The sequence below is a fragment of the Halichoeres trimaculatus genome, unplaced genomic scaffold, assembly GCF_033239565.1.
Source record: "Halichoeres trimaculatus isolate MK-OKI-2021-1 unplaced genomic scaffold, fHalTri1.1 fHalTri1_scaffold_4, whole genome shotgun sequence".
Lineage (NCBI taxonomy): Eukaryota > Metazoa > Chordata > Actinopteri > Labriformes > Labridae > Halichoeres > Halichoeres trimaculatus.
Genome location: NW_027437182.1, coordinates 17,183,920 through 17,197,204, shown reverse-complemented (window position 1 = coordinate 17,197,204; position 13,285 = coordinate 17,183,920). Strand labels below are relative to the sequence as shown.

At 40.1% G+C, this 13,285-nt stretch overlaps 1 long non-coding RNA gene across 1 annotated transcript in view; it reads left to right on the top strand.

The window, feature by feature from the left end:
• Positions 1-6,333: 6,333 nt before the first annotated feature.
• The window catches only part of LOC141789411 (uncharacterized), a 35,997-nt gene continuing 29,045 nt past the window's right edge, over positions 6,334-13,285 (top strand). Inside the window, exon 1 of the long non-coding RNA XR_012598205.1 lies at positions 6,334-7,530. This is a non-coding gene — a long non-coding RNA (uncharacterized LOC141789411). The remainder of the gene's footprint in view (positions 7,531-13,285) is intronic.

The following is a 13,285-nucleotide window of genomic DNA, read 5'->3' as shown; positions in this document are numbered from 1 at the left end:
AACAAACTTTTTCCTCTCATGAGAGAACATGAATACTGCATGACATACTGGGTGTAAAATACAGCGTCTTTTCAGAATATTGTATGGGTATGGTCAACAGTAGAGCCTCCCGTGGACAATGGGAGAATGATTAATACCCTCATCAAGAGAAAATGTCAATTATCAGCAGACTTTACAGCAGAGCTGGTGGTCCTCCTGGCATGATAACAATCTGACATTAATAAGATATACTTATCACTTGGAAGACAGCCACTGATTGATTTTTGGGAAAAACCTTGCAGAAAGGGAGAAATAAATTATTTAAGCAGAAACATATTACACCAAAGACAAATGTAATGAAGTACACCAAAGAAAAAATAGCCATATGACTGCATTATATTAGAGTTCAGTGCCTGCCGGGCATCTAATGTTTCTCATCCATCAGTTTCTGCTCCTGAGCCTCCCCTAGCTCTAAACATAACCAAAGGAACATTAATAGATACTTAGAAACATTAAATGAGACCCGGGGTCACCGCCTCTGTGTGTTGGCAACAACAAGACTTTGAACAGATTTTCAAGTTTGAGGACTTCTAATTAGTCTCTGGAGCTCCTTCTGTGTGCTTGGTCTTATCAGATAATATTGGTTTACTGAACAATAAGGCTAACCAAGGCTGCATGGGAAACTAATGAACCCTTTACAGGAGAGAAGAGAGGAAGAATAACTGGCTCAAGCTGGCATCAAGTTTTCGCACACATTTCTTTTACAGGTAGAACATGAGTCATTAGAGAAATTTTAAAAACAAAGTTCACCGAATACCAATTTTTCATGGAAGTTAACTTGTTTGTGTATTTCATTTCCTTAAATGTGATTCAATTTCTCTCTCCGCTGTAAACCGACACAGTCGATGTGTCAGCCGTCACTACATTGCCATTTCCAGAACAACTGTGAGCCTCTCATGAGGGGGAGCCACAGGAAGTGTGCTGCAAGCCTGAGATCATAATGATCAAAGTGAAATGTTTGTCGACTGAAATCAATAGCACTAGGGTGCCTGGAAATTGCTATTAAAGATCTCGATTGATTGAGCAGCAGTTGTTCAGTGACTGAGAGACTGGTCTTTCAGACTTGTAACAATGGGGAATGTTTCCTGAGCCAGTTTTCATCTTCTGAAGGATTACTTTGGTTGGTGTAGAACTGTGTTTGTGATCTCTTGATGAGGTCCTGAGTGGGCTGTACTCAGCTGATCTAGCCCCCTCCCCCTGAAAAAGGAATATAAATACCATTTTATTTTTGTTAACTTACAATGAATCTTTTATATTACAAAGGAACAGGTTTCCTTCTACAGAGACCACCATCCCCTACCACCACATTTCCATGGCATCACAGAACAGACAAACAAATAACGCACAAACTTCTGAATTTTGATTCTTCTAGAGTGGCAAAACAGAAGACGAGCCAGTCCCAGAAGGTCACTGTTCCTTTACCATCAAGAGAGATGAGCAAGGGAGATTTTCTATCCAGGATCAGACCACTAGATATTGCTACGTTTTCCCATTTCCACCCACTGTATATAACCACAATCCCACATTGACATGCAGGCCACAAGAGAGACGTTTGAGTAGTTGAGAGCTGTAAAACTAAGTACACTTGTCAGGAAATATTATGGAAACATTAATGAACAAAACGACAATTCCCAATTTACCTTATGTATAAAAACCCTCTCATGGTTTTAATGACAACAGAAGTGAATTTAAGTCTGTACCTGTGTCTAGGAATGGTCTAGAGACTATGTCTGATTCCTCGCTTCAGCAGTTTTAACTCTTGGGATGGATGTCAATCATAACTCCAATGTACAATTGTTGATGTCAGTGTGGCTCTGCATACATCAGTAAACAGACAGTACTTGACATAAGGGTCTGATACCTGGTGGGACTACTTGTGCAAAGAAGACAAAATGTGCTTTTTCAGCTCTCGGGGGGATAATGACCAGAAAAACATTTTATAAAAATATAAGGGTATTTTTCGTTCAGTGAAAAATGGAATATTGGAGAGGTAAATAAAACAGAAAATAAGAGTTGGATTTTCTCTCTTCAAAATACTTTCATAATAGTTATTTTTTTATACATGTGATATAATCACTTTAACTGTTCGAATGTGGAAATCTAATACGTCATGCCTTTACTCTCCCCAAGCAACACCATATCAGTCCTTCTACTTTTCAACAACTCACTGATCTGTGCAGTAATCCACTCAGCTGCAGCCCGTACTTCTTTGACTACATCCGTATGTCATCATTTAATATCCATTAAAATCCTTAAGAGAAAGGCATTGGAAGCTTCTTTTCCTGACTCGTGTTGCTTCCGCTGGGCAGAAAATTGGTAAAGTTGGAAGAACTGCTCTCATCAGCGTGGAAACTTTTTCTCAACAGGGTATCATATTGCAGAAAATCCCAGAAGTTAATGACCGCTGTGCCACAGAGGGTTGCTCTGTTTTTCACCAGATGCTGGATTTTTGGAATTCCCCAGATTCTAATGTGCACCAGAACAGCAGTTTTCCAGCTCAAGTCCCAGGCAGCATGTAGCATCTCATTAGATCTGGTCACTGAACGAGTATGACAGACATGAAACCTGACACCTGCTGCAGACCTCTACTATACATTTCATCTTGTTTCCCATTATTCATGATAAATGACTCCCTGCATTTGAAATTATTTTTCATATTAACCCTTGACAATCCTTTTACTCGAAGTTTAGCGTACAAGTACTAACAGCTTAGAATAAATTTACTATCTTCAAAAAATATCTGTTTAGATTTCCCACAGATGAGAGCATTTCAATAATTTAAATTTCCTTTGAGATAAAAACTGGTCTGAAATCAGCACTGAGCAGCCAACATCAAGTCCATGACGGAAATGACACACTGACAATAGATTTTATAACATGTGAAACAACTGCCATACTGGTAATAAGATTTATTCAATCCTGTCATAAACTCTCTCACACACACACAGAGACGTGTACACGCATAGGTCAGCATCACACATGCACGGTGTGCCGGCACACACACAAAAGCAGGCTGTGAAACTGCAGCCAACTGGCCCTTGAGCGCCACTGCAAATGGACTGCAGAGCAGGCTTTACTTTCTCTGCCGTTTCCCTTTGCCTTCGCCCCCTCAGCACTGACAGCTGCTTCCTAACGAAGCCCACTCTCTTCCAAGCAGACCCTGTGATAATGAGGCTCTGCCCAGGACTACAGGCAACCAGGGAGCAATGTCAACAGCTCGGAGCTGACCTCCTGAATGGGCTTGCTTCCCCTCGTTCACCGCGAGAGCAAAAGCTGCACCTCATTGTTTGGGTGGAGAGCAGATCCTTGCCTCAGGGAATTGCCCATGTCCAATACTAAAACTGAGTTGCAACAGAGCAGAGGCTTCACTTGCATACATATGTGCGTATTCATGAGCATGCACACACCAGTGAGAGTGGTGATTTTGACAAGCACACACAAACACACACATTGTAGAAGAGAATTACTTGTGATATATCCATGTCGAGGAAAAGAGGAATTTAACAGCAGTAAATCCCAGTTTTACTACAAATTTAAACATACCAGAGAATCAGCAGACTTCTCCTGTATAATATTTGGTATCAACAATGAATAAACCAAACCAGTATTGGCAGGGGAAACAATAAAGCACTGCAGAAATCCTAACAGAGTAGTTCCTTTGCATTGCTTTACATAAATAGAATGACAGTGTAAAATTCAACCCTTGTGTATTTGTCACCCCAAGTGCAGGTCACTCAAAGTGATTGATTTTAATGATTTTGAAGAATGACAAATTTTTACATTTTAAGAAAGCCATGTACTGGATTGCTAAAACTAAAAAACAAATTACCTCAAGTCTCTCAATGGACTGCAGGTACAGGCACAGAAGTATAAAAGTTGGGACCTGGTGGCTTTATCTGTTTATGGACAAAACATTAACAGAGAAACACACAGCATGTGACATATTGTAAGAGTATCTTTTCAGTGTATCCCTCGTTGGAGAAGACCCTTCAAAAGACCAGTCTTTGTTTTCTTTGGTAGTTACACAAACCCAGCATTAATCACAGTGGATAAGCTCTGCAATCGACAACAGACACCCTCTGTAATGAATAACTCAACTAATCTGCACCAGCTTACAGACTGCTCACAATAATAAGAGCAGCCGAGGGATAACAGCACAGAAAATGGAGTAAATAAGGATTTTCATCTCAGCAGCATGTCTGGTGAAATGAAAGTCTCGCTCGACTCTGTGCTGCTTTAATGGAATTAATTGACTCATTCAGGGAAGTAAAGAAAATAATTCATGGAAAAGTTAGGAATCTTTCAACAACAAAACCATGTCCTGCTAAAGTTTGGTGACAACGCATTGTTAAAAACACCAAAAGTTTAGTCAATTAAAATACCAAAGACGAAATATAATCAAACCTCCTCTGCATTTTGCTGGTTTCTGCAACAAATTGGATTCCACATTATTATTGCTCCTATTTAGCAGACTTTGAAGTTAAGCTGAAACTACCTCACATAAAAACAAAACTTTGCCAGTGACTCATTCTGGCCATGGCATTAAATGTTCACACAAGCAGCACTGTTTTCAGACAGGCTTCAAGGCTGGAGGCAAGAATACTGATACTAAACCAGAACCAACCAAAGTGAATGCAAAAGAAGCCTAGAATGAACACGTCGTGTAAGGCTCAAATCACATCTCACTCCAAAGCAAAGATTAATAAATCAAACATACAAAGACAATTTTGGGAATGAGGCAGATGCATACTGCCTTTGATACGTGAATAATCTTTAACAAACATGAATAACAACATTGCCAGTGGTCAAAAATAAAAAGAGGATACTTACTCACCATTAAAACAGCTGCAGGCTTCAAGTATGGTTCCAGTCATTACAGCACTTCAGGTAAGTGACGTCTCTGAGAGCCAGCTGCGTGTTCTGGGCCTTAAGTGTGTGAAGCACTGCTCTTCAAAGTTCATTGAAAATGTTTTGCAATCACTTTATCCGTTAGAAACAAAATCTGGCATCCAAATCCACTCCGCACAAAAAGTATCTGTATGATGTTCTGACAAAAAGCGCTTAAAACATGGGCAAAAATGGAGGTTTTCTGCTCCTTTTGATTCCAAAAATAATCTATACAGGTCGATAAGGAAGCTCCTGTTGGAGCGGCTGCAGAAGGAGAGGTGGACTGGCTGCACCTGAGCAAAAACCTATGAAGGCAGTAGTTCCCAAACCTTCCCCCTCTTTTTGAGATAAAATTATTTTTTATCCCCCCTACTCCCACGATTACCACATGCTCTTGAATAAGTACACTTTCAGACATGTGTTTTGCATGCAAACATGCATAAACCTATTTTTTTAACCTTTTGTAATTTAAGTACAGCTTCCAGTATCACTCTCAGTATCTGATGAGTATCTAGACATATTCACAAAATGAGATAAAATACATTTGGAATTATTTTTGTAGATTTTTTCAAAATTTCCACTGCACAGGAATATTTTCTCCGCCAGTTACATTAACTGTGACATGATCAACTTTCTGAGAAACTAATAAAATTTAATTTTCATCATAGTTTTGTATGACAGAGTACTGATTTGAAATTATTTAAACTTTAGTATTTCTATCTTTCTAATTTATCTATTCACCAGGCTGTCACCCTGCCCATCACTATCCATACCAAGCACTTTCAGAGCGTTTTTAAATTCCATTATGTCAACAAAATATATACACATATATGTTACACCTGAGAACATGTTAAGAGCTTTCCTCACCTAATGTCAGTCTGTCACTCTACAGAGGGACGGGCTCTCACTCACTCTTTCAACAAAAGTCTGATAGATTTTAACTCTGTAGTTAAATGATTTTAACTGTTTCTGAGTGACAGTCAGCTATTAGCTACGGCTGTGTAGCTAGCTGCTGTGCTAAGACAAAGACAGCAGAGTAAATATCGAGTTTACACGTTCACGTATTTGCAGTGATAAAAGCGGTATTGATAAGGTGATGGGGTTAAAGGGTTTATATCCTGGAGATTTATCGCTGCTACTTACGGAAGCTACAGGTGCAGTTCATATCACCTCTGGTTTTTGACACACTGCTCTGCTGTGGAACTCAGTGCGCATGCGCAGCGCTGACACGTACGGAGCGCATTGCGCACGGAACCAAGATCAGACGCCAGAATGTTGAGAGCGAAAGAGACGGACATCCAGAACAGTCCCGAAGGACATGCGATTTACCCAAATTTACCCAATTCACGTTTTGGGCACCCTCGGTTTACTGCGCACCCTTGACAGTAACGTCAGCCCCCCCCCCCCCCCAGTTTGATACTGTGTTGAGGTAAAGCCTTTCTGTGCTGAGGTCTTCTGATTACTCTCCACTCTTGTTGCACTCACTTCAGAAACAGTCGGTGCCTTGCAACACCTGGCTAAATCCAACCGTTTGAAGCTGGAAGTGACCGTGGAAAAAAAGAACTGAACTGAATTCAGTTAATGGCCCAGCGCTGCATGCTGCCTAAAGTGAGCACGTGGGTGCAATTACGTTTCGTTACACTGAAACTGCGTCATCATGCAGGTAATCCGAATTCAGTCGTATCTCTATCTATACATTCTAAAGATACAAGTATATTAGAAATACAATGCTACTGGTCACTGGTCGCAGTAAAAAAGAAATAAAATGAAGGGCGAATATTGAGGACGTAGATGTCTAGTTTGTTGCACATGTGACTTGAGAACAGAGAAAACAGAGAAAAAGAGACATAAAACATGGATGATAGAGGTTTACAGGTGTTTCATCTGGTAAGCACCATCAGACATAGCAAATTTCTTGTAATGTAAAAACTACTTGGAAATGCATCTAACTTTGATGACCAGTTTTACCAACTAGTCAGTAGCTAATTTAGGCTTCAACAACAAGGATTTAGCAAAGCCTACCTGCCCCGACTACAGAGCAAACATGAAGCCACCCTAGAGGGGAAGGTGCGGGTGAACCAGATGCTGACAGTTGTGCCTGAAACTGCAATATTGATATGGGATTACAACTGTTACCATCCCTACTAACTCTGACAAATCCATCAGAATGACATTTTGCTGCACATCAGGATATGAGGTGGATCATCTTGCTGGGAGCCAATCTGCTGTGGACAAGTTGACAAATATCCAGTATGAAGACACTGACCTTTTTGGACAAAAATGCGGCACAACAACTGAGATCTAGTAAAATTTTGCTGATATTCACTCCTGCAGCGAGTGCACCTCTTCACTTATGCCTATCACAAGGCAGGTCTGACATCAACTTTTTTGACCCTCACCTGCACCCAAGTCACATGTGAAACAAGTTTTTCCGTACTGAAGTTTCTGAAGCATAAACCCAGGAGCAGATGTCACAGGATACATTGGAGGCCCTTATGCTGGCAGCGACGGAGAAAGAGATCCTCATGACCTCTACAGGGATGATGTAATTGACAAGTTTAAGGAGGAAAGGGAACTTCTTGGCAGCGAGTTAACTGACGAAAGGTAGGACAAATTTAATTATTTACTATGGCTGTGTGGCAATGCACCTTGGATTTGCAGTTTTCTTTACATGTCCAAATGATTGCATTATGCACTGTGACTGTGTGCAATGCTCTTTCTTATTCTGGTCTGTCTGTTGGTGTAAATTCTGTTACTTTGTGCAGTGCTGTTTTCTTTAATGTGGTGAAGTTATTGCAATATACTCGACACCTGTGACTGCACTTTTTTTTTTTATTCTGGGGGCATTACTGTCGTGTGCATTGTGGCTGTGCGTACTTCTCTTTCATAGTCTGGTAGATTTACCTTTAAATGCACGTTGGCTTTGTGCAGCTCAGTCAGCATACTATTTTGAAGTGTCAAATGTACGAGGAGTTTGTGCTTTTTTATATAAAGTTGAAGTATTGCATTAAAATATGAACTGATGATGCAGCACTTTTCCTTCAACTTGCTGAGTGACACGGACAGTGGTTGTCCCTTAATGTTGTGATGTTATTTCAGCCTGTAGTCAGACTCTGTGCAGTGCTTTCATATACTGTTGACATTACTGTGCCATGCAGTGTGACTGTCTTTACTGCTGTTTCATACTGATGCTGCAGACAGATCCCCGTGGTTAAAAGTGCAGTATGATATGCACTGTGGCTGTGGAAAATGCTTTTTATATATTCTGAAATATGCAGTTGAATATGCTCTGTGGTTGTGTGCAGTGCTCCAAATATATCCTGATATATGTCAGGTAAGGTGTGCTACAGCTGTTTGCACTGCTCTTTTTATATTCTAATGAATGCATTTTAAGATGTACTGTTAACATTGTGTGGTGCTTATAAATGTTCTGATGATGACAATTTGCAATGTGGCTGTGTGCGGTGCTCCTCACACATATCCTGATGAATTCATTATGATAAGCACTGTGGCTGTACAGTGGTCTTTTAATGCTCTGACGGAGTATATATGCACCATGGCTGTGTTTAGAGCTGTTACATCACCAGGTGAGTCATTTAAACATGCGCTATGGCTGCAATGCTTGTTCTGTATGTGCACTGGCTGGGCTGTCTGCTATGTGCGCTTTATGTCCTGTTGATGTTGCTGATGTGGCTGTGCAGTACGCCTCACATATTCATGTTAAGTTTTTGTAAATACACTGTGGATGCTCATTGTGAATTTGGATGTTCTGATGTTGTTATTGTCACATGCACTCTGGCTGTGCAGCTATGCATGTTTTAGCTCCTGGATCCTCATTGAACATATTTTATTTTGAGCCTCAACACATTTAATTTGTCATTTACAATTCAGGTTAAGATTTGATCTGTGTTGAAAATTTGTTGTTTTGACATGGATTTGGACTTATTTTCACTCACACTGACACTGCCTAATATAGACACCATTTCAGTATCTCCCAACACCAAGTTATTCATAGTACTATCATTGTAAAAACACATTTGTCTTCACATTCTTTTGCAGCAAACATTGCAATTTAAAGGCAGAATTATCCATTCATGACCTATAATATTTTTTATGGGACAAAGTAGCTATTCCTGGTCAAACTTTAATTTTTATTTGTACTGATATTCAATTTTCTGTTTGACTCATGCTAAGATCACAAACATGGCCCCCACTTGGCACTGTAAATGATCACAGCTCATGCTGGCCATTTCTTGAGAGAAACAACATTAAGTCCTCTGTGATGCAGATGGCATCATGTAAGAAGATTATGTGGAAAAGTACGGCCGTCACTGCTGTAACTCACACAATTTAGAAACCACTTGAATTAGTGATAAATCCTTCTGGACGGGTCTGTGAGCAGATGTGACATGTTGAATTATTTCCCTCTTTCCTGGAAGCTTTGCAGGAATCATGAAACATATGGCGCCTCATGCCTCCATCTCAGACAATGTTATGCGAGGATGGACATCCCCAAGGATCTCTGAATCCAAGAATACCAGACATCCAAGATCCAAGTCCCATCCCCCAACATTTATCTGCAATTATCAGAAAAGTTGGCAGCAAACAATCACTGTGAAATTTAAAAGTTCAGACCTGGCTGGGGCTGAAAAGGACCACAGAGATAGGAATAGGGGCTTACTCGGCCAGATTATGTGCTTTTCTGATGGCACTTGGGCTTTATCTTGGAATATTGGGACTCCATCATCTCTTTTTGTCCTTTAAATCAGTTTAAAGTATGTCTAAATATGGTACATAATTAAATCCTGCCATGAAAGTACCCTCGAGCTACGTACACCTGAGAGAGTAACACATCTAGAAAAGATCTGGGGCACTATGAATATGATGTGGTCAATTTAAAGCAGAGGCTTTGTAAGCCCCTGTGCTTTACTGGGCATTCTCTGAGCCTGCATCTGCAATGCACTACACAGTCTGATCACTAATACGGCACACCTTGTAAAAGAAGAAGTTGACATCATCCCTGTCCAGTATTAAACATTGTTTAAAATCTCGTATCTTTGTTTCATAAGAGAGTTTCTGAAGTTGGGCAAAAGGGAAAAGTGAATATGACATAACAGACATAACGGTATAGCCCTAATTTATCCCATGAGGAAGGAACCAGTCAGCAGGCACTAAACCCATGAACAGAGACGACCCTGGCTAACAAGGTGGAGATTCTTTGTGCTGCTGGTCAAGCAAAACCACCCAATTTCCTGCTACAGCTTGATCTCAGAGTAGTAAAATTTGTGGTGAATTGAGTCAGCCAAGACAATTATTACATAACCACAGGGTTCACACTTTTCTGTGCCATGCAGGCCTTGAGGGCCTTCACATAATTTGATCCCCTGTGTCAGAAGAGATAAAATCATACACTATCTCTCTGCTTGCTCATTGCAGTCTCTCTGCATTGGCTAACAGTTACTATTACAGAAGAAAACTGGCTCTGCAGAGGAGAAAATCCTCAGAAAATCATGGTGTAAATCATACTGTACTCAAAGCAGCAAATTTGCTGACAGGTTAGATTGTGCGTTGTGACAGAATGTGAGAAAGTTGCTCACTTTGTGTGTCTCTGTGTTGGCAGTCTTGTGAAACGACGTCTATCTATCTGAAACAACTCATTCTTCTGCTCCACTAAGAAACCATTAGAGCTTGTTTTCACTAAACTCTGTGCTTTCTGTATTCACCTCTTGGTTTACTCCATCAGAAGAGCATGGGCTATTGTTATGCATTTTTATGGGTGGAAAAAATGTTAAGGATAGGGATTTTTTTTTAATCCATCTGTAGTCAGAACATGACTTTGTGCCTTAGTTTGCTTTCACTACTTTTGAATTTTGTTTGACTGCAGTCAGGAATCACAGCAGAGCAAAAGATATTTGACAAGAGACTTATGCAGAACATGTGTTTTCAAAAGGTAGACAAATGAATGAACACCTCCTTTGCCCTTGTTCTATTTACTTTTTTTTGGACCCTCTGAACTGTTGTATGTCGGATTGAAAGCATCAGCAAAAGACAATTGCATTTTAGAATGATGGTGTTACCTGCTTGGCTCTATTGCATTCAGAAAGTGATATTGCTGAACTGAGCCACAGATGTACTCTTATGCCTCCACTTGAGTAGGTAACGGCTGTACTTCATTGAATGCAAACAGAATTTTTTTTTTTTTGTTTACCAATTACCATCCCTCAAAATGTCATGCTTGGCTTATGTAGACCAGACAAACTACAAACGTTTTAACCTAACTTATTTTAAAGATTTACTAAAACATAGTGTGAGCATTCTGAAAAGCGACAACCGATAGCTTTATACTCAAGCTATTTGTAATGATAGTGTTCTTTACTTTTATTTGATTACAGAGCATCAAGCCCAGACATTAAAGTGTTTAATGTGTTTGAAGACAGCGATGAGCCAGCCAGGCAATACAGGGTATTTCTGTCAAAGAACAAAAGAGTGATGGGTAGCCCATCAATTTCACAGCTGAGTTTTTTGGGCGTCCTTGTCACGGTCCGGGCCCATTTTAATTTCCTGTCAATCACCCACATTATTAATAAAATCTAAATTGCTTTTTCCATTTGTAGCCTCAAACCTTTGTGAACACACAAGGATTTATCTTCAAAGTGCTGTAACCAAATTAAAAGTCAAAATAAGGGTTGGATTTTTTCAGAGCCGGATATCCATCCTAATTTTCATTTAAGCAGAATTTCATTTCAAGTCAAAGCCTGGTGGTGGACACAATCATTTTCAAATCAGGGACATCCTGCAGACATGCTAAGAAGGGCACAGATCATGAAATATTTCATGTACAATATAACTTTATCATGCTAATAATCTCAATTTTGACAGCGGGACACTGTGTTCTGTATTATTACCCGGTCTTGTCTGCAAAGAATTGAGACTCTTTTTGAAAAGTCTGTATTTTCATAAAGTAGGATGAAGCCTGTTGTGCTGAAATACTGTCCAGTGAAGCTGAGCTGCAGGAGGCAAAAAAATCTTCTCCCCAGTCTCAGGCAAGCTGGATACATGTCGCCATCCTGAATGAATAATTTAATCCTCAAAGTGTACTTCAAAGCTGCTCACCAGGTGGTGAGTCTCCCAACAGCTGCCTCACAGCCCAGCAGACAGTCAAAGATCGAGCAAAATGATTTTCTCCAAATGTTCGACAAAACTGTGTGTGGATGATAACATTGTGTTGGAGTACAATCATACCTGCCAGTAGACATTCCTCCCCTCAGTCTTTTTCTGCTGCTGTTCAAGGGGACAGCGGTGAAACAGTGGTTATCCCGATGAAAGGGGAAGCTTAAATTGAGGAGGAAGCTTCCCAACTTACAGATGATTCCACCTTCTATTTGGCATAAAAGGTGCTTCATGGCTTACCAAGATCTGCAGCACATTGTTCTGCTCCAATCTGATCTTTTTCTGATGCCATCACTGAGAAGAAGAGTACTTGATACAACTCCAGCAGATGTTGCCAATATTTTTCTCAACATCATTTTAAATTCCAAAATGAAGGGAGGCTGCACTGATTTGATCTATTTTAAATTCAAGACACTGAGAAAATGTCAGCAAAACACAATCCACAGTAGAGGTCCTTGGCTCTGTGATTGGTCATCATTGGCAGTGCACCTGGACAGGCAGGCCAAAAACTGCTGAATGTTGACGATCTGCCTGACATGGCCAAAAAAAAAATCTCACAGCACAGGATAATTTGTATTGAGCAGGTGTGTTTGAAAAATAGGACTTTCTTTGTTTTGACAGATTGGAGCTCACACTCAAACTTTAGGCAAGGCAGTGCAGAGTGCAGCTAAATATAAACCTCATTATACTCTATGGTATTGTGGTTTCATTGACACTTGAGGCATAAAGAAATGGCAGAGGTGCAGAGACGGAGGTTGCAACAAAACAAAAATGTGTCATGAATGGATGTGATGTTATCAACAGCACGCTGGAAATCAAACTGCTTGCTGTATTCCTTAAAGATAACAGCCAGACCATGCCATTTTTTTCCCTTCCTGCTTAACACAGTGTGGTGTATTTACTGAAATTTTAAATGAGGTAACGGGCTGTTTTTTACATGGCAGTATCATCCTTTTCACATGCTGGTTCTAAGAATGTGATGGTTAATTTCATTGGATATGAAATGCATACGAGCACAAATGTTTTTAACTGTACTAAGACTGTTTTTACAGAGTCAAGAAATAAATTCTGTGATGCAATCCATAACTTTGCATATTTAAGACTAAGTGTACTTGACAGCTGATCTTTCAGAAACCACATAAATGGAGTTTGTCCACGAGGCACACTGGAAAACTATGATATGAAAGCT